Source organism: Nannospalax galili, unplaced genomic scaffold, assembly GCF_000622305.1.
Source record: "Nannospalax galili isolate Female #2095 unplaced genomic scaffold, S.galili_v1.0 scaffold768, whole genome shotgun sequence".
NCBI lineage: Eukaryota > Metazoa > Chordata > Mammalia > Rodentia > Spalacidae > Nannospalax > Nannospalax galili.
The window spans coordinates 8,201,282-8,221,734 of NW_008360317.1; the positions used below are offsets into that span (position 1 = coordinate 8,201,282).

General features: G+C 39.3%; 1 protein-coding gene and 1 pseudogene across 2 annotated transcripts in view; both read left to right on the plus strand.

The window, feature by feature from the left end:
- Positions 1 to 20,453, plus strand: part of Lnx2 (ligand of numb-protein X 2) — an 87,585-nt gene that overhangs the window by 14,252 nt on the left and 52,880 nt on the right. The window lies entirely within an intron of this gene.
- On the plus strand, positions 17,165 to 17,714 carry LOC103727265 (annotated as a pseudogene).

Below are 20,453 nucleotides of genomic sequence, written 5' to 3' on the forward strand. Positions count from 1 at the left end.
ACTATTATCATAAAATATTACAACATTAGAACACTGGGTAACAGATTTTCATAGATGATTTTTCAGAAGAAACTCAGCAGGGTTCTTCTTCTGTAAATGCAGTTGTAGACAAACAATGGAAAGAGGGGAACACCTTATCTCTGTACATAGTATCTTCTTGCTCCCACTCTTAATTATTGAATAGTCTTATTATCTACAATGAAGCTTACTGTGAGATTGATAATACTCTTTATAGTGTCAAAGGGCTTCTACTAATCCCTCTTGTTTGTTTCATTTTGCTTCACTTTACTGCCTGGAAGGTGCCTTGACTTATACAGTGGAGCTTTTACTTTATTATCCTTCATTTGTGTTATGTGAGTCAAATTGTTACCCCAACTGTTAGATGAGAAAAGTAGGCCCAAGATGAAAAAAGTTGATTTTGCTGAGCATGAACCATGTAGGATTGTTCTGCAGTGTGCTCGTTAAGGAAGAGCTTTTGTGCTGTGTGCAGCTCACTAGTTGTTCTGCTCTTGGCTGAGTGTATCGTACATAGCACAGAAAGTATTGGTGATGTGGCCTAGATTTTTTTTTTACACAAACATGTATTGTTTTGATGAAGAGAAACTTAATTTTCAGAAAACTTGGGAAAGACAAATTGGCTGTTTGCGAAGTGGTCCTGATATGTATGTATTAAAATTACAGTTGGCTATCTACTTTTGAGTAGAGGAATACATTCATTATAATTTTTTCTGAACTAAGGTTTATTGTTACAGGCTATTCAGACATTCCTTAAAACTTTGTGTTCAATTGTTTGCGTTTATGTAGAAGAAAAATAATACGTATGGAGGGACCGCTTGCCTCTTGGCATGTCATAGACAGGTAATGGCATACAGAGAGAGGTGAAGTTTGTATAACCTGCTGTTGTCATTTTCTTTGTCATCAGGCAGATGGCACTTTATTAATTTGGACAGTCACCCCCACTGAGTTTTAGAATGACATTGATTACATAAGATATCCTACTAAAAATGGTCATAATGTATGTAACAGCAATTCCTTCTTATTTTTAAACAGCCTGCTGTTTCACTCAGAAGATGCAGTTGTACCAAGGTGTTTTTTTAACTTTAAGATTGATATCCAGTGCTAATCATATTGTCCTAGAACTTGATTAAAGTCATTAATTTCAATTCTCAGAGAGTTGTGTTGGAGGTTTCAAAATTCTTTCAATGTAGAACGTAGGAATTAAATTTCTAAGAGAGACTGACAGTGTTCTGCTCAACAGATGTCTTTCAGTTTGTGTCATAGTTCTGAATTATAAATGAAGTGAGCCATAAATTATTGGTGATTTAAGTAGTAAGAGATGAACAGAAAGGTTATTTGGACACCAGTTTCCCAAGTAACAGTGCTAATATTTTTAAAACATATTTTATCTATATTTTATTATTTTATGTGTATGAGTGTATTGTCAGCATATATGTAAGTGCACCCATGTTGTGTTCAGTGCCTTTGGCAGTCAGAAGAGGGAGTTGGAGCCCCTGGAACTGGAGTTACAGACAGTTGTTAGTCACCATGTGGGTGCTGGGAACCAAACCTGGGTCCTCTGCAAGAGCAGCCTGTGCTCTTCACCACTAAGCCATATCTCCAACCTCCAATGGTAATATTTGACAATGTAATATTTTCATGAGGTGCTAAATGAAGGTCTCGTTTCAGTCATGTGACTTAAAAAGTAGAAAAGTTTAAAATAATATAAAAATTAAAATGTAATCTCATTGCTTTATATTTTATGTAATTCTCATTTATTCTTAGATTATATAGTCTATACAAAAATATTCAGTCAAAATGTTAATTGATCACTTGTTACATAATGGCTAAAATGTAAAAGACTGGCAACATCAAATGTTGGCACAGAATATGAAGCAACTGTTCTTGGGAATATTTGATGTTGCACTGACTTGGGACAGGTAATTGTAATTCCTTATAAAACTAAGTATATACCCTGTGACTCAACCCTTCCATATTTAGGTACTTACCAAAAGAAAGGAAAATAGAGGTTTATAGAGCCCTTGTTCATAATCACCATCATCATCAGTGAATAGTATGATCCCGTGGGCTACTCCTGAGCAATGGAAAGAAACATGAGCTATTGATATATAGTCGTCCCCCCCCCTCTCTCTCTCAGAAAATAGATGGATCTAAAAAGTTTCCTAAGTAATGGGGCTGGAGATATAGCTCAGCGGTTAAGAACACTGGTTGTTCTTGCAGAAGACCCAGGTTTGAATCCCAGCACCCACACAACAGCTAATAACTGTCCGTAACTCTAGTTCCAGGGGATCCAACAGCCTCTTCTGTCCTCTGCAGGCATTGCATGACACGAGTGCACTTACCTACACACAGGCATTTTTTAAAAATAAATGCTTTGTTATAAAAAAAAATCGCTAAGTGAAAGAAGCCATACACAAAAAAGTATATAGTCTATGTTCCTAACTATATAGTACCTTAACATGGCCAAAAGTCGTCTATGAGTCAAAAATAAGAGGTTTCCAAGGCAAGTTGTTGGCGAAGGAAGAAAAGCAGTAAGGTCATATGAATGGTTAGATGAGAAGCCACATGTGCGACTGACTCCAGGGAACAACACCTGGTAATCTTATCAGTTCTCTGAGGACTTTAATTAAAAGGCTGCTACAGGAAAAAGCAAATGTGGCGATACTCAACATTTGGGAATGGTGCTGGGAATGAGACGAGGTTGAAGTAGTGACTCTGGTTTTGGTGCTGTTGTTCATTACCTTACTTCAAGCCCCAGCCCTTGGTTGCCTTTTCTTGAGTGTGCCTTTTTATTTACTCTGTTCTTCCGGAAAAGTTTGTGTCCTGTTTTAGAAGTAACCTAGGTCTTCTGGCCCCCTAAATCATCATGTGCTCCTGGATATAGTGATGAGTTTGAAATACCTCCATAACTATAGTCAAAAGGTAGAGCCAAGGAAGTTTGATTTGGGGGGTGTTTATTTGCAGTATTGTGGAAACTAAGCAAGGGCTATAGTTCTGCACTCCTAAAACTGCTGGAATAGCCACCACACACAGCCTGACGGAAGCAGATCTAGGGAAGAGTACTGACTGAATCAGCCACTTATCTTGGTTTTTTTCTTCAGCCAGTTTCAGTCAGGTCTATAAGACTGAACAATAATTCTACACAGTTACTCACCACCAGTCTGCTGTTGGCATTGCCAGAGGGTTTCTTAAGAATTCTACAGTATGCTTCTGTGTTTCTACGCCTATATGCTTTGGTTCTAGGTGGTTGGATTTTAAGTTTTTTTGAAAGAAGGAACTTTTTCCTACTGTGCATGCTTCTCACCCTCACTAGGATCCCTCTGTGCTATCTAGTACAGTAGTTTAGCCAGTGTTTGAATTATGACTAGCTCCAATTGAGATGTGACATTAGCGTAAAATAGTGAATTTCAGAATCCTACCATGAAGAAAGAGAGTTAATTCAATAATTTTCTTTTACATGTTGATTACACGTTAAATGATAGTTTGGGATATATTGGATTAAAGTTTTGTTATTTATTAAACTCTATATCTTTTAATGTGGCTATGAAAAATTTAAATTATGTTTGCCTCACATTATCTTTCTGTTGTGTCATTGACTAATTAAAGTTTTTGTGCTAGACTAATCTCTGTGAGGGCAGAGACCATTTATTTAGCCAGCCAAAGTAACCCTATCTCCTCCTGGCATGCAGTGTATAATCAACAAATATTTGTTGAATGAGTTGTGAATTTTCTGGTGCTTAATTTATGTACCTGCCATGTGCTAGTTAACAGATAGAAGGAAGCAAGATAAAGTAATTTTTAAAAATTCATTCCATTTTAGGGTTTCCTCATCCTGACTTTCTGTGGAAACAGTAATCAAAAGATTGTCAGAATTTCTGTAGTACTCTTCAGATGATGTTTTCTCCCATTGTTAATCAAAATATGAAAGATTAAATATTTAGATCCATCTTTCTTGAGCTTAAAATCTAAAGTATAAAATCTTCGTTTTGAAGAAAGTTGTTACTTTTTCCTATACTATAGAAATTTTTTCCATTAAAGTAAGATTCTTGGTTTTGAATTTTTATGTATTTTGATCATCTTCACACACACCCTGTAACCCTCTCTTGTCCCCTTCCACCCACACTGATCTTCCTCTTCCCTACCAGTTCCCCTTCTACGTGCTTAGCTTTTGTTTGTTTTGGTGATTGGTGAGTTTTAAGAGGGTTGCTTACATGAGTCTGAGTGAGTGATTATTTACCAATATCTAAGCCACTGGTAAAAATGTCTCCACTTCTCCCATCAATCATTAACTGCCTATAGATCTTCAGGGAGAAGGGTTGAGGACTCAGGAGCCACTTTCCCCTCCATGATGGATTATTGACAGGTTCAAACTTGTGCAGGTCTTGTGCAAGTAATCACAGCTATTGTGTTTGAGCGTAGTACCCATGTCATACCTGGAAAACAATGTTCCACATCACTCCACCCCTTCCTCCAGCTCTTAGATTCTTTCCATAACATTCTACAACTCTTGGAGTGATACACATGTCCTATTTAGAACTGAGCATTCACTAGTCACTGGAATCTCTTTGATCAGATCTGAGTTACTACAGTAACAGCCACCCTCTACAAAAAGAAGCTTCTCTGACCAAAACAGCAGCACTGATCTGGTTGATTCCAAAGACGTGGCTCTGCACTTTCTGGTTTTTCAGGTCCACATGGCATATAGATGGTCTCACAATCATTCCTGGTCTCACAGTGCCTTCCTGCAGCCCAGTTTTGAGACTTTTGACAAACAACTCAAAGGAGGAATGATTGTTATTTATTTATTTATTTATGCTTATGATTTGAAAGCTCAGTCCATCAGTCCATTATGACCAGGAAGGCAGAGCAAGTCAGATATTAACAGTAGAGTGTGGCAGAGGCTATTGCAGACCAAGATGCAGAAAGTGCCATTGAAATAGTTTGCTAGAAACAAAAGAGTTGCGAAGATGAGTACTGCTTATTTCTTCTAGATGCCTCTGTTTTCATTTTTACTGTTTCTTCATTCTTTCTTGATGAATGCTTTATAAATACAGATTGACAGTTGACCTTTACATGGTTAAGACATGATTGTAACATAAGTGAACTTCTTTTGTTAGAACCACAAATTCACATTGCTTTGAGCAAGCCAGTAGAGGAGGCTATGATATCCCAAATCATTGGTATAACCAAGAGCCACTGTGGAGAAAATACCAGGTGAGACTCCAGCTCTAGTGATTATTTTTAAGGCAGGAGATGATAATTTTGTTCTAATGAGGAAGCACAAAGGTCTCTTGATTGATACCTATGTATACCAAATCCTAGGAAAAGCCTTAAACCTGGTTAAAATATTTCTTTGCAGACCCTTATGTAAATGAAGGTTGTATACCAATCCTGATAAAACTGGTACCTTGAGGCAAATACAAGTGAATGTTTCTAAGGAGGTTATGGAGAGATTGATCAGCTCTTCAGAATTTGAACCGTTACTCAGTTTTATGTTCATTCAGATTGGCTTTGCTCCCTGAACACAGAAGCATAGTTACTTGAATTTTGTGAAATGTGAAAGAAATGTCAAAGGCTGTATTTACCACATTAAAAATAAAAAAAAGAAAATATAACATTATAGGAAATAACTTTGAGACCAAGAAAAGAGGTCCTTCTAGCATTTTTGGTCTTTAAGTAACAGTATATGTTTGTTTGTTTGTTTGTTTTTTCTGGAAGGTAGTCACCCTGATGAGCAACAGAAAAGAAATGATTTACCGGTAGATGACCATCAATGGATGGTTATGTAAACATATGTCTATTATATAATATGTTGTGCAATCTTTATTTACCATCATTTATAACAATAAATACTTAAAATTAATTCACAACTCTGGAAGCAGACTACCTGATTTGAATCACATTTTCATCAGTTTACAGGTTTGGAAATCTTAGGCAAGTTACTTAATGTTTCATGCACAGTTTCTTCATCTGAAAAATAAGGGGAAAGGTGACAGTGAAACCCAATTTGGAGTTGTCATGAGGATTAAATCTGTTAATTTTCCTTCACTTTAGTATCAGGCCTGTCACATAGTGAATGTTATGTTATCACAATTATCTCCCCAGATCCACTCCTTTTAGAAGTTAAAATTGGCCCCAGGGGTTAATCCCTATTAACTTTCATCTGTTACTGACATCAATTTTTTTTTTTTCGGTCTTTTTGAGACAGGGTCTCACTATGTAGACCAGGCTGGCCTTGAACTCACAGAGATCCTCCTGCCTCTGCCTCCTGAGTGCTGGGATTAAAGGCCTGTATGACATCAGTTTTATTCTTTTTGTTTAACAACAAAAATCCTGATGTTCTCTTCTTAGCCCAGGTTCCTGTCTTTTCACTGTTCTCATTTTAGTGGCATACTTTTCAATTTTTTCTTTTGATTGCAGTGTGTATGTTTTTTTGTTTTGTTTTGTTTTGTTTTAAGAAATTGGACGTTAAGAATTCAGCCAGCTATAAACCAGATCTTCATTCCCGCAAGTGACATGCCAGAATGTCTGAGCTAAAAGAATCCTTACAGATTGTGTAAGCCAGTGCCCTGAAGTTTTCAAGGTGAGGGTTAGGACCTCAAGTGGGCTACATCCTTCTGAGATGAACATTCAGGGTTTTGAAAAATCACCTGTGATACAGACCTCTAGGTATGTCTACAAGAGCATTTCTAGATTGAGTTGAGATGGGAGGACCCACCCTAGATGTGGGTGGCACCATTCAATGGGTGGAGATCCCAGATTGAACAAAAAGAAACCAAGTTGAGCACCAGCATTCATCACTCTCTGCTTCCTGACTGTTAATGAATGCAGTGTGACCAGCTGCCTCACGCTCCTGCTGCCATGGTTTCATCCAAACTGAGGCCAAAATAAACTCGTCTTTAAGTTCTTTCTGTCAGGTGTTTTGTCATAGCACTTTGAACTAATATCTATGTAAATCTTGAAGGAAGGACATTTTGTTTCTCAACAGACTGTAGTTCACAGAGTGAAATAGTACATGCACTATTGTGGCTTTTTTGAGAAATACAGGATAGCTTTATATTTATGACAGAGTTCTTCTTGAATTATTTACATATTGGAATATTTTATGGAAAATATGAAATTTTACTTAGAATACTTTTTCTCTGACATGTTGGTATTAGTATATCAACTCTCTCATTTTCTTGTACTTTCTGCCTCATCCCCTTGTCTGCCCCCTATCCTAAAGTGATTTCTAATCTGTTCTTTGATGCTATTACTTAAACCAAAATCTCAATCAATCTCAATATCTCTCTCTCTCTCTCTCTCTCTCTCTCTCTCTCTCTGTGTGTGTCTCTGTGTGTGTGTGTCTGTCTGTCTCTATCTCTATCTCTATCTCTCTCATCTTTCAAATAGACAAGGTTTCACTATGTAGCCAAGCTGGCCTTGGACCCAGCAATCCTCTGGCCTCACTTCTCCCGTGTACTGGGATTATAGGCTTGGGCCACCACTTGCAGCTGACCCATACATTCTTAATTGAATGTCAGCCCCTCCTACATGTTATAGTGCTTATACTGCCATCTTCCTCAAAGAGGTTACCTGACTAAATATTTTATCATGAAATTAGAAGTTGGAATTTTTATGAAGTTGCCCATCCATAAAAGAAATGACACATAGTGACCACTTAGAATCTTGGGACTTGGGAGACTGCAAAAATTCAAGGTTATCTGTGGTTACATAGTTCCAGGTCAGCCTCATGGTACATGACACCCTGTCTTTAAAAGAAAAAATGGGGGAGAGAGTAAGCTGATGAGATGGCTCAGCAGGTAAAGGAGCTTTCTGCTAAGCCTGACAAACTTCAGTCCCCATGACCCACACATGATAGAAGGAGAGAAATTCCCACAAGCTGTCTTCTGACTTCTACACATGCACCATGATTATGCATGCGTGCACGCGCATGCACACACACACACACTCACACACACACACAATAAGTAAAATGTAGTCTTTATAAAAGGACACATTAAATTCTTCTGGATTTTATTTATTTAAACTTTTCCCCGTTTCCCTCCTTCCCTGTCTGCCTTCTCTCCCTCAAGAACCCTAGGCCTTTCACATGCATGTACTCTGGCACTCCTCACTGAGCCACATTTCTGACCAGTTACCTTTTTTTATGATTAATTATATGTTCTTTGACATAGAAAGTGGAACATGAGTAACATACTTATGGATGCAGAACAGAATGTTCTAAGTTGAATGCATATCGATACTTCTGTGAAATTGAAAACATACAGATGTATAAAAGCCAAAATATGATTAATCACATACTCTTTGGACCCCTTCTAAGTAAGCTTCACAATGAATACATATTGAAAAAATTTTATCAGTTTAAATCACTACCAGTTGTAAGTCTCACTTGAATTTTAAAAAACACATATCCAGATATAACTGAATAAATATTATACTTTAAAACCTTACCAAGACAATAGAAAAATCACCTGAAATAAAAGTGATCAAAGAATATAAACAGATATTTATTTTCCAAAGGTGAACATACAAATATTGAAAAAACTGATAAAAAGATGTTCAAAAGTCGAAGTCAGTAGGGAAATGCAAATCAAAACAATACAGAGATATACCAATTACCTTTTTTAAAAAACATTTTATTTATTATTTTATTTTATGTATATGTGTGTACTGCCTGCATGTAGGTAAGTGCACCCATGTTGTGCAATGCCCAAGGAGGACAGAAGAAGCTGTTGGATTCCCTGGAACTGGAGTTACAGATAGTTGTTAGCTGCCATGTGGGTACTGGAATTCGAACCTGGGTCTTCTGCAAGAACAACCAGTGTTCTTAACCACTAAGCCATCTGTCCAGCCCCGCTCCAGTTACCTGTATTTTATGTGTACAAGTGTATTGCCTGCATATGTGCAAGTGCACTCGTGTCATGTAGTGCCCGCCGAGGTCTGAAGAGGGTGTCAGGTCCCCTGGAACTGTAGTTACGCTTGGTTGTTAGCTGCCATGTGGGTGCTGGGAACCGAATCCAGGTCCTCTGCAAGAGCGGCCAGTGCTCTTGACTACTGAGCCATCTCTCCAGCCCCCACTTCCCTTTTTAAGTTGAAAAGAAAACCATTTATTTCTCACAGTTCTAGAGATAGGAAGGGTCCAACCTTTGGGTGAGGGACATCTTACTGTGTCATCACAGGGCAGAGCATGAGTGGGACACAAACTGACAACATACAGAAGGGTTCAGCACTCACTTGTATAACAGACTCTGCACAAGTTTACTTCTGGTAACTATGGTCCCTTGAATCCTTTCCCTCTACAGTGATATAATGATAGAAAACTAATGACTGAAAGTAAAACAAACAAGGAGACTGACAGAACCTTATTTTTAAGGGTGTGTTTTTTTAAAAAATTTTTATTTTTTATGTGTATGAGTGTTAGGCCTGCATGTGTGTTAGTGCACCCACGTTGTGTAGTGCCCACAGAGGACAGAAGAGGGCGTCAAATTCTTTGTAACTGGAGTTACAGATGGTTGTTAGCCACCATTTGAGTGCTGGGATATGAACCCCGGTCTTCTGCAAGAACAGCCAGTGCTCTTAACTGCTGAGCTCTCTCTCCAAAATGTACATTTTTGTGAGAAACTTTTTGTGATTTTTGTCCCCATTTCCTGACACGATTCCTAAAAACTCCTTGGAGTCTTGAAAGTGATGCATCTTTTTGATAGTTGTGGAGTTGGGAGGTAACCTTCCACGCCCATAGCAGCTTCAGGATAGGAGGCTAGTTCCTGGAAAGACCAAGGTAGGATTAGAGGGTTAGGGATTTGAACCTTCTGGAAAGGAGGAGGAGACTGATGATTGAGCTGATCACCAGGGGTCATTAATTAAATCACACATGGCTATGCAATGAGGATCCATAAAAATCCAAAAGGATGGGCAAGGAGAACATAGGGTAGCTGGCTACATGGGGGATCCTGGAGAGCCCAGAACTTTCTTTCATACTATGTTCTGGTATCTGGCATTCACTAGTATTCTTTACAATCAACCTGTAAATAGTTCTCTGAGTTCTCTGAGCTACCCAAGCAGATTTATTGAACCAAGGGAGTGGGTGGTAGAGAACCCTTATATATATATAAGTTCCGTTTATAGCTGGTTGGTTGGAGACTTGCTTGGCATCTGAAGTGGGTACTGGGAAGTCTTGAGAACTGCCCCTTAGTTTTTGAGGCCTGATGCGCTTTAGCTAGTATCAGAAGTAAATTGAATTTTAGAAGACACTTAGCTGCTGCCTGCTGCAAAATTGATTGCTAGGTCATAGAAGTGTCCTGTGTGGATTGTTGACTTTGAATGAATTTGTTTGTCCCACATTTCTGATATCGGAGGCATGTTGTGAGTATAGTATAGGAAAAGCCGAGTTCCTTATCCTGTTCAGTATTCACTGGGAGAGGCAGTTACCTTTTGACTTAAGAGAGGAAAGTAACTTTCAGAAATTGTTCTGTTGAAAACTTTATACAGACAGGTGAAGCTTTATGTGGAGCATATCTGCTCTGACGTTAAGGTTGTGCTGAGGACATCTTGTCAAACTGGCTGTAGCTAGAGATACTGCCTTAGCAATATTTTCAATTAAAAAAAAGATTCTTTCTTTTAATGTTTAGCTTTGTCAACAGTCAGGCAAATGTCTTTAGGACCAGGCAGGATATTAATTTTCATAAACTAGATACATATTATTTGAGACTTACAAAAGAAATTTTATTTGGAAAAGAAAGAGTAGAAAATATAACATTGAAATATAAAAAGAAAGCAATGGAGAGAAAAAGGAGTATTAAGAAAATAAACAGGCCCAATAGACTAACTCAGCAGGTAAAAGCTCCTGCTGCCAGTCCTGATGACCCAAGTTTGATCCCTGGGACCCACATGGTGGAAGGACAGAACTTTCCCCCATATACGTACACAAAATGGAAAAAAAAGAAAAACTATGAGAATTGATCTAGACTACCTCTGCCTGTAGTTCAATTAATGTACCATCTTGGAAGCCTTTTCACAATCTTTTCTTTTAGAAATAGAAGTGATTGAGCTGGAGCTCAGTGGTAGTTCTTGCATAGCGCACACAAGGCATGCCCTGCGTGTCAGGAAGTGGAAAATTTGGAATGACAAAAGGTGGGTCTGTATACTGGGTAGTGGACACATCTGCATCATATAGAACTGCAGGTTAGATGACATCCCTACAATTTATAAATATAATTTAACAATAGATATCATATTACTTAATATTTGTTTTTGTACAATGGATTTCTGGCCTTTGCTTTCAGATTGTTCCCTGAAAAGGTGGTTTTTATTGTTTTTGCAGGCTAGGAAGGGACCCAGTGCCTAGTGCATGCTAGGCAGGTGGTTTACCACTGGGCCATTCCTATAGCACTGGAGTGTGGCTATGGTGGTGCAATGCCATGTTGCAACAATTCCTGAACAAAAACACTCTGACTCTTAGCATCCATTAAAACCAAGGGTGGGACCCAATCCGTTCTGAGAACTTATTCCTTCAAATCCTTTTCAGAACTGTGCTCTTGGAACAGGTCTGAACAAAGGCCTTGCTCTTTTTTTGTTGAAGCGGCATATCCAACATGAACCGAGGAGAATGAACCTTGTCTAATCAAAGCATTTTCCTTTTCTGACCCTCTATTAACCTAGAACAGCATCTAAAGGGAAAACAGATATTACCAATCTAATCCCATCTATTGTTTGCAACACAGTGGGATAGTTTATTACTTTCAGTGTTGCTGCTTTCATTGCTGGTATTTTCACAGCGTACATACATAGATTATTCTAGGTCAAGGGCATGGAAGGTCATGAAGGATTAAAACTATATGTTTAGGTTACAAGAGGAACCCAAGGCCTAGTAAGCTTGTTTATGTCATAAACAAGTTGAAACGGTATTAAACATAAATTAACTCTCATTATAAGGTTAGTCAAGATTTCATTTGTCCAGAGAAATCATTCCCATGCTAAAGACTGTGTTTTTTTATTAACAGACTATTTTATATTTATCTGCTTTCCACATGATAATGAAATGAGTTGTTTTCAACGTATTGAAAACATTTTTTTGTCCCTGCCGGGAACCATTTTGTTCTCATTTTAATTATATCTGTCGGGTCTCCTGAAAATTAACATAGTACACACCATGTTTTCAGCTCTCTGTCAGAAGACTCAGATGCAGTTAACTGTGCCTGTGAGCATGTATATTCCTGTACTTACTACACACAAGGGAGGCAGCATGTCTGGAGAAATTCCAAAGCTGCCTTCTGGTGGAGAAAGTATTTCCCAGGTTGGTGGGGCCTCATCTCCTGGTGTCCCCACCTGTAGACCTGAGGCTCCAATAGGAACTGCACTGTCCCTTGTCTCTTTAAAGTCTTAAGCCTCTACATTGGGATGCAATTTTTACTGTTGTAATAAGGTAAAGGTTACTATTGTATACTTCAGTAACTGTATCTGTTCACCTTGCGACAAAGACAATTCCCCTAATGTTATTTTAGAGTGAGCTAAGTTAATGAAATATCTTGGGACATTTGAGCGCCACTGTTCCACAGGGAGAGTTAAGTGATTTTTAAAGCCATTGTTAGATTAATGATTTTCTTAAGTTGTTTTTGTTTTCCTTTGCTTTTTTTTTTTTTTTCTTTTCAGTCTCCTGATAGGCCTTCAGGTTCTTTTGTATTGTGTTCTCTTTGCCTCCCTTCATTTGATGATTCCCTTTGCTGGAAAGCCATATTAACACTTTAACTAGAAAAAATTGTTTTGGAGAGTGAGAATGTCTTAAAATAGGAAGTTCCTGTTTTCTTTGATTTTTCTATCTCTGGAATCTTCATGCTCTCATCAATTCCCTTTTAACACTTTATCTCATATGTTAGTACAGCCTGCCATGCTTGAGAAAGCTTAGTGTAGACATTTTCTGTTGGGCAGACAAAGTAATTACCCCACCCCAATACTCTGGAATTGTGGGAGACCCACAGACTCACTCAGGCTGGGGACATAGGACACAGATCTACTCGTGCATACCTCTTGCAGGTGCTTCTTCATCCACTTTGTTCCACTCATTATTGTGTTAATTGAAGATTATGTGTTGCTTCTTAAATAAGTGAGCTTGGTTTTCATTTTAAAAGTTGTACTTGGCCATTTTAGAGAGGTTAGAAAATATAGGTAACCATGGAAAGATGAAAGTAACCTGAGATCACCATGGCAGTTAGGGGTGCTTGTAATAGTCTACACACTAAACTTTATGCTATTGAAAGGATATATTAACATATAGAAGGTAATATTTTATAGATTAGATATGATTTATAGTGTATACAGGTATGATATGTATCCTAAAGAGTTAAAAGTAATTACTTTCAAATGATAAAAATACTCAAATCGTGACTGACCCCTTACCCCTCCTCCCCTGAAGGCAAATTGCCTACACAGATAGTAGATCAAAATGATAAGGAAAATTTTTTTTAATAAAGCGCTCTTTTTATATTAGCTTTTTTGTTGTTATTAATCGCCAGAAGTTAATATATCAGTGATAGCACTTTCATACCTTTTTCACTTCTCTCTTTTTGTTTTTTTTTTGTTGTTGTTGTTTTTGTTTTGTTTTGTTTTGTTTTGAGACAGGGTCTCCCTGTAGCCCCAGCTGTCCTGGAACTCACTATGTAGACCAGGTAGACCAGGTTGGCCTTGAACTCACAGAGATCCACCTGCCTCTGCCTCCCGAGTGCTGGGATAAAAGGTGTGTGCCACTGTGCCCGGCTTTCATTTCTCTTTTAACACTGAAATTTGGAATTAGCCTGAGGCATTTGGTAATTATATGGCAGTAAGACACTCTCACCTGCCCTTTTTGATTATTAGGCACACACCATACCTCATATTTCTATTCACATTTAAGTAGCCCATAATATTTCACATACTTTAAAATAGTGTGATATAGATTAATTATGGTAAGTTTGATTACAAGTTACTATATAATTAAATAACATTTTAGATATTATATGAATTACTCCCTTCCATACATATATTTGCAATATTTCATATACTTTTTTATTTCATCAACCAATACAAAATATTTGCTGGGAAGGAATGGTCAGCATCCAGAAGGAAAAAAAGGTATTTAAAAAAGCTATTTAGCTATTTACACTATATGTTAGTTAGCACGTGCATTTTAACAAGGAATGCTGTGTATAGAGGTAGTCGGTAATATAAAGCAATTGTTTTTTGTTTACTTAGTTATTTTTGAGACAGAGTCTTCCTATAGCCCTAGCTGTCCTGGAACTCCCTATGTAGACCAGGCTGACCTCAGTCTCACTGAGATCTGCCAGCCTCTGCCTCTGCCTCCCGAGTGCTAGGATCAAAGACACATGCCACCCTGCCTGGCTGTTACTGGTTTTTTTGAGGCAAAGTCTTGCTATCTAGCTCTGGCTAGCCTGGAGCTCACTATGTAGATGAGGCTAGGCAGAAGTGAACCTCCTGCCTCTGCCTCCCAAATGCTGGAATTATAGATGTGTACCATGAGTTTGAAGATGCAGTTATGGCAGGGAAGTCATGGTGCAGGAGCACGAGGTATCTGATCACATTGCATCTGGAGTCAGGAAGCAGAAAGTGATGAGTGTTGGTGCTCAGCTATTTAATTCAGCTCAAGGCCCCAACCCATGGAATGGTGCTGCCCCAGTGAGGGTCTTCCCACCCCATTTAGGCACTCCCTCAGCAGTTCTGTCCAGAGGCATGTTTTCACAGAAATCCTAAATCCTATCAGGTTGACAAAAGAGTAACTCCACAACTTTCAAATGCCAACATCAATCTTATAGGTTAAAACTAACTTGTAAAATTCTAAGGTGTAAACTGTCTGGAATACACTGAAGTGATACCTGCTGATGATGGAGTGGTTCACAACAGAGGACTATGTCGGTAATACAGTGAAGGGCTCCCCCCCAAACTAATAAAAATAAAAAAATAATAATTTGACCTTCCCTGATCTACTTGACACACATTTCTCATGGTAAGTTAACTACCTGTGGCATTTGGCTTTAGTATTGACCCAGTTATGCATATGAATACTTGAGTAACCAGATTTAATTGAAGTTCTAAATCTGAAAAGCTACCACATAATTGTTAACTTTACTGTGCTTGTCACTCTTGGAATGAGCTGAAGGCCCAGACCAATCTTAGCATGCTTTAACTTCATTTTTTTCTTTTTTTCAGTTTTTAACTTCCTAGACACTGACTTTTATCTCTAGAAGCTCTAGAAGTTCAATTAAGTGTTTTACATTTTCTGTAGGGCACAGGAGAGGGTACATTGGTGCTATAGAAGAGTAATGTCTTGGTGCCTGAGAATGGAAAAGGTCCATTCATCATCACATCAGGGCCTGGATGGAGTCAAGACTACAGCTAGCTATCAAGGGAGTTGGAAGTCCATTCTTTTTTTTTCTTTTTTTTCTTTTTTTTTTTGATGTGTATGAGTATATTACCTGCATGTATGTAAGTGCACCTGTATCTTGAAGAAGGCATCAGATCCCCTGGAACTGGAGTTACAGGCAGTTGTTAGCCACCATGTGGGTGCTGGGAATCGAACCCAGGTTCTCTACAAAAGCAGTCAGTGCTCTTGACCACCGAGCCATCTCTCTAGCCCCTAGGAAGTCCATTCTTAAGAATCAGTCCTCCCGACTAGAAACTGCAAATGACAGAAACCTCTCCTGTCCCCAGCATGAGTCCAGTAGAGCAGCAAAGCCACTACCATGCACAAACTGGGACCTTGGGAGAGGGTGATGGGGAGTGCAGCCATTCAGAAAAGGCTGAAACTTCTGCCCAACATGGGGAAGGCATCCATCCTCGAGTCCACTCCATCATCAGCCCACCACCAGAGAATATGGAACCATGACTCAAGGTTGGGAACTACAGCTCCAGGTTTACAGGAGGTGACCACAGTTCCAGACACATAAGAGAGGTCTTAATTTCAGTTAAGCTGGTCCCCACTATTTTCTGTGTGCATTGCTCTGTCCACATAATTATACTTGTTAAGAAAGCATTTTGAGGGCTGGGCGTGGTGGCGCACGCCTTTAATCCCAGCACTTGGGAGGCAAATGGATCTCTTTGAGTTCAAGGCCAGCCTGGTCTACATAGTGAGTTCCAGGACAGCTGGGGCTACAGGGAGACCCCGTCTCAAAAAGACCCCCCCCAAAAAAGCATTTTGATTTGTGTGCAGCAGCAAACAGAGACAGCAGTTACTTGCTGATTTGAATTTCTCACTGGAGAAAACACTTTTTGCTTTTGCTCAAGGAAACAGATGGATTTAAGATTTCTTTTTCATGGTCAAGGATCCATTTGGATCTTTTTTGGTGTCTGTTGTTTTCACATCTTCCTCCAGGACCAAGGGGAACAAGTGATAAGACTTCTTAGTTTAAGAAAGAATGTAGTCCATCATGGCGGGGAAGGCAGGACAGCAAGAGCTTGAGGTAGCTGGTCACACTACATCTGGCATTTGGCAGGACTCCTTCCTTCATCTCCAGGATATCCCTAATGTAGAGTCTTACAAAAGCTAGAAATACAGGATCTAAGTCCAACAAGAAGAATGGGATCCCTTTGCTCAGGCTGTCAGACTACATCAAGAGACTTGGGCTATGGCAGTCTGCTGCCCTGAGAAACTCTGCTTCAGAGTCAAGGCTCTGAGGGAGCATTAATGGGTGGGTCTGGAGAATAATGGCATCCCTGTGGCCATGTACTTGTTGGGATGCAGAAGGTGGGGCTGTGCAAGCTTCGGCTCTTCACCTTCCACCTTTCAGTATTAGTCAAGGAGAGAAGCTACTTCATTTTTAAAAGCGTACTTTGAGTCCTGAAGATCTGTTACATTCCATGGAAAAGGCCATTGAGTAGTACCATAGCCTGCACTGAAGCCTCTTACTTTGTTCCCTTTCCTAACCTCAGTATTGGCTCCTGTTAGTTCTTCAGTTAGATACTTTGGTATCTGAGTATCCAGCTAATAGCAGATTAGCAACAAACTATAAGTAAACAAGTGAATAAATATTAAGGGAGGTAGCAGAGACTCAAAAAAATAGACATAATTAAAGTCTTTTAGGTACAATAATGAAGCACTAGTGGAAAATTTACACCTCCTTTTTGACTTGAAAAGATAAAGTGCATCTTTGCTGTAAAGATGGCGTCAGGCAGTGGGACAAAAACTTGGACTTTTGCTAAAAATGGGGCAAAGATGAAAACGAGAAACTTGCCGAGAAGAGGCTCATGGAAGAGAGAAGGATGGAAAACCAGCCCGGAGCTTCTCCAGCACTGAAATTACAAAGTAGACTTGGAATCCAAGCTAGGGAATACAATTGTCGTTACCAAGACCACCCACAATCTGAAATGGGAAGATATTACTGTAATGTCTGCGACTGTGGTGAAGGATCCCATCAATATCTTGGATCACAGTAATGGAAAGAAACATCAGCAAAACCTAGGTGTGTCTATGTGTGTGGAATGTTCCACTCTGGATCAGGTAAAGAAACATTTTGAAGTCAACAAGAAGATGGAAGAGAAACATGATTTTGAGGAAAGGATGAAGGAGCTCAGAGAGGAGGAAGAAAAGGCTATAGCATACAAAAAAGAAGAAAAGGAGGGCCGAGGAAGGCGTGACATTTGAGGGGGAGGATGAGATGGCAGCTGTGATGGGCTTCTCTGGCTTCGGTTCTACCAAGAAGAGTTCCTGAAGCTCTCTGGCCTAACTTTGGCCTATACTGGACCTAATTTTGTGCGTGCTTGTGTGTGTGTGTGTGTGTGTGTGTGTGTGTGTGTGTGTGTTGAGGTGGGTGGAGGGGTGTCTTTTCTTTGGGGACTGGAGGAAGTCCTCAAGAGCTTTAATAGGCAGGGCTACAGGGTGGGTGTCTGGTTTCCCTCTACATTGGGAGAGGGTGCAGGATGTAGAGGTAATGCTGTGGCATATTCAGTCTTACTATGTCACCGGAGTCCCATGACTTATGCCCATCTGTGTTCCAAATAAAGAAGAAAGACCTCCCTCTCTGAGACTGCTTTCCCGAGAGAGAGAGAGAGAGAGAGAGAGAGAGAGAGAGAGAGAGAGAGACAAAAGATAGAGAAGTGCATAATTCACAAGTGTCCTAGAGAAAGCAGTGGGGCAAAGGGATATGCTGTTACATGTGTTTAGGTGGAGGGGGGTGCAGGGGAGGAGAGTGAGGGAGAAAGGAAGGAGCGGAGCGGTAATGAACATTCATCGATTTGGATGTCTAAAGGGTCATGGAACCATTCTACTGAGACAACTGTAAAGACTTTTTTTAAAAACACAAATAGGAATAAACTAAGAAAAATAAGGTTACATCTGTTCTCAATTGCATGCTCATTTTATAATGATAATTAAAATTTTGACTAAAAATGAGGAGTGCTAGGGATGTAGTTCAGTTGGTAGACTACTTGCCTAGCACTAGCATACATAAGGCCCTGAGTTCAGTTTCCAGCAACCAGGCATAGTGCTGTACTCCTGCAATCCCAGCACTTAGGAGAGGGGAGGAAGATCAGGAGTTGAAGTTCATCCTTCACATAGCGATTTCTAGGCCACCATCAACTAGATGAGACTTTCTTTAAAAAATAATGATAAAAGAAAGAAGAGATGGATAAATGTCATATTGCTTTAAAGCAGTATATAAAAGTAGTGGTAGAACTCACAGAAGAGGGAAATGAGTGCATCCAGTTACATGAAAATTGATGACCTCTTTATGCAAGTAGAAAAATGTCAAGCAGAAGGCTTGGAAAAAGTTAATTATAATGTAATAAAAGATGGTGATGATAAATGTTGAGCTCATGGCAATTGATAGAAAAACACTACAATTCAATAGAGAAAAAGGGCACTAGGAATATAAAAAAGCATTTCATTAGAAAAATAAAGGGTATAATCATGTTAAATTTAGCTTGAATTAAAAAAGTACAAATCAAAAGAAAAATGCTTTTCAATGATGAGATTTACAGATATTTTTTAATTTAATTTTTTTAAGAATTTCATACACAGGTACTATATTTACATTGTTTTTCACCTCATCCCTTCCAAATCCTCCCATGCGCTCCCTACACCCTCTCAAATTCGTGACCTCTTCTTTAATTATTATTACAGATATTTTAATTTTTTTAAGAATTTCATACACAGGTACTATATTTACATTGTTTTTCACCTCATCCCTTCCAAATCCTCCCATGCGCTCCCTACACCCTCTCAAATTCGTGACCTCTTCTTTAATTATTACTGCTAGATACAGCCGTGTGTGTGTGTGTGTGTGTGTGTGTGTGTGTGTGTGTGTGTAAACCTACTGAGACTCTTTAGTGTTGCTTGTATGTACGTGTATTTAGGGCTGACCACTTGGGACTGGATAACCTATCAGGGGGCTCATTCAAGGAGAAAACTGATTCTTCTCTCAGCAGCCATTGAGTGCCTGCAGTTCATCTGTGGGTGTGGCCTTGCAAAATTTCTCCCATCCACATTGGCATGTCAACTATGCAGGTGTTGACTAGGCAACTATATTGTTAAGATTTCATGGGCACAACTTCCCTTTCATGGTTAGAAGACACTATCTCACAACAGCTGTCCTGGCCCTTTGGCTCTTATAATCTTTTTGCACCTTCCTCAGTGTTCCCTGAGCCTTTAGGGGTTGTTTTGTAGATGTACCAGTTGGTGTTGGGGGCCCCACAGTCACTTACTCTATACATTTTGACCAGTTATGGATCTCTGAAATCACTTCTTGACTACTGCAGAATTTTTTTTCCCCCCCGGAGCTGAGAACCAAACCCAGGGCCTTGCTCTTGCTAGGCAAGCGCTCTACCACTGAGCTAAATCCCCAACTAGAAATAAACTTTTTGATGAGTGGTGAGAGTTACACTTACCTGTGGGTATAAGGCTAAGTATTTAGAATACACTTAGAAGTTATATATGGCAGAGGTAAGTTCTTTATGGTATAGAACCTCTTGAATCCCAGGTAGCTAGTATGGTTTATAGTACCAAGCTTGAATTCTCGCCTATTAGGTGGAACTGAGTCCAATTAGACTTTGTTATCCCAAAGATAGCATTGCCACTGTTACAACATTGAGGCTATATTGCCCAGCTGGTTATTCTGATTTGTAGTCTTTACAGCTGGGTAGGACTATCGATTGCTTTTCTCCCTTGGCAGCTTGCCTGTTACCTTCTGATGCTATGAAAACTAGTCCTCAGGGAGGAGGCTTCCAGGTCAGTACCAGCTTGATTCTGCCAAGTCCTGTGTCTTCAGCAAATGGGATCTTACCTTCAGGTTCTGGGACCCAACCAAGGGCAATGGCATTAGCCTGTTGTTTTGAAATCTCTTGGACTGCCCCCTCAGCAACTAAAAGGGAGATTTCATATGCCTCTCACTAGGTTTTTTTGTTGTTGTTGTTAGATAGTCTTTGTCTCTTGCGGAATGCATTATCATCCCCTG